This window comes from Molossus molossus, unplaced genomic scaffold, assembly GCF_014108415.1.
Source record: "Molossus molossus isolate mMolMol1 unplaced genomic scaffold, mMolMol1.p scaffold_m16_p_14, whole genome shotgun sequence".
Taxonomy (NCBI): Eukaryota; Metazoa; Chordata; class Mammalia; order Chiroptera; family Molossidae; genus Molossus; species Molossus molossus.
Genome location: NW_023425349.1, coordinates 35,830,188 through 35,832,230, shown reverse-complemented (window position 1 = coordinate 35,832,230; position 2,043 = coordinate 35,830,188).

The following is a 2,043-nucleotide window of genomic DNA, read 5'->3' as shown; positions in this document are numbered from 1 at the left end:
GAAGTATGAGCTGGAGAGATAGCAAGCTGGGTGTGGGGTAGGGTGGGGGTGGGGGTGGGGAATGAGAGACTGGGAGAACTGTGAGCAGTGTCTGTACGGTGGGCACTGCTGTTCACCCCCAGCAGGCCAGCAGTGTCAGGAAGGGGCAAAAATGGGTGGACAGACTTTACCAGCCTCACCTTGGGCAGGTCTTGACCTGTAACATTAATTTGTTTTGAAGCTCAGCCCCAGAACTCTAAATGCCTCGCTTCTCTAAGAGATTTGAACACTCCTTGTAGGTCAGAGTGCAAGTTCTCTGGAAATTGTTACCTGCTTTCAACCCCTCGTCCTTCAACTGAACAACCAGAGAATTCTGCCATTTGCCCTGGCCTGTTTGGCTCAGCAGTTAGAGCGTCGGTTTGCGGTCCAGAGAATTCTGCCATTACCCCACGTGAAGCCTCCAGGACCAAAGTCTCCTGAGTTTCCAAACACCTCCATGAAAATCAGTTGCCCAACAGCCTTGTGAGGTGGCCCCATGGGGATTATTGTCCCTCCACATTTCACAGTAGAAAAGCTGAGCCCCGAGAGGGTAAAGGAACATCTCCAAAGTCACTGAGTGAAATCCTGGAGTAGAACCCAGGCTTCCTGCCTCCTAGCCCAGGCTCTTGGCCCCACTTCAAGCATCTCTCAGATCATGGAGCATGATGGGAAGGCAGCAGCAGGCCCCGGGCACTGTGTCAGGAGCCAGCGCACCCAAACATGGGTGTGCATGCATACTACATGCCAGCACACAGAGTGCACATGAAGCAGGGGCATGGGCAACCTGGGGCTAACATGCTTTCCCCATATCCCAGTAGATCAGACACCACCTGAACCCATATGTCCTTCTGGCCTGCGAGAGGGTAAGAGAAAGCTCTGGCTCAATGCCCACCTGCCACGCTCGCTGCTCCTGACTTGCCTATGTGGCCTGTGGGATGTGCACACCCTCTCAGGGTTAGGATGAGGGCGCCACCCTGGCCTGCGGCCAGGGGCTTAAGGGATAACCTTAGAGAAATCGCTGCCATCACCATGGGTTTAGAGTGCCCAGTTCTGCCTGCTGGTCCAGCCAAGCCTTCCTTTAAGAGAGTAAGCTATCATAAGGAGCTCTCCTCACCTGCCTCCCACCCAGCCTCCTCCTCTAATGGTTCAGCAGGCTCTAAACCTGCATCCCTCTTTCAGGGAAACACCTGCACCCATGCACATGTGCTCTGGGAAGAGCTGTGTGTTCACCCATGCCCCCTCCTCCTCATACTGCGCGCACCTTCACACCTGCGGCCCTCTACTTGGCACAGCCCACGTGGCATATGTGCACAGGGACTTCCTAGCCTGTATGCACAGTTCAAACATGGGCACACATCTCTGACTCAGGCATGTAACACAGCATATATCCCATGTAGGTGAACACATGGGTGTTCCATTCCAACACCCTCTGTCCCTTCCTGAAACAGGGCCATATGAGGGTAAGGGGTGAATCACCTGCTAATCCGTGGGACCTGCTGAACCAGCAGGATAGGAAGCCCCAGGCTAACAGATGTGGCCTCAGGGGACCAACACCCTGTGTGGGGCCCGCCCTACCACCAACCTCCAGTACCCTCAACTCTCCACTTCCACCCTTATTATCTCCTGCCCACACCCTCAGTCAGGACTCGTGGCAGAAAGGCACCTCTATTCCTTTCAAATTTGTATGTATGGTTATATTCATATCCATATATCTGCAGCTGAGCTGTCATCTGTCACTGTACCTTGAGGGCTACCATCAGACTTTTGCTGTAAATACAGATGCCCTAGGGGGAAAACCAGGATGGCAACAGAACCCATCATCTCTCCTCTCCCCTGTCTAAAGCCCATGCCTCCTATCTGTGCCTCCCTTACGGAAGTCCTTTCTGTAGATGATAATTCACATCTCTCACCCCTCTTAGCTTACATACACTCTGGCCCTGGCCAAGTGGCTCAGTTGGTCCCATATACCATTAGGCTTAAGGTTCAATTCTCAGTCAGAGCACATGGTTAGGTTGCAGGTTTGAT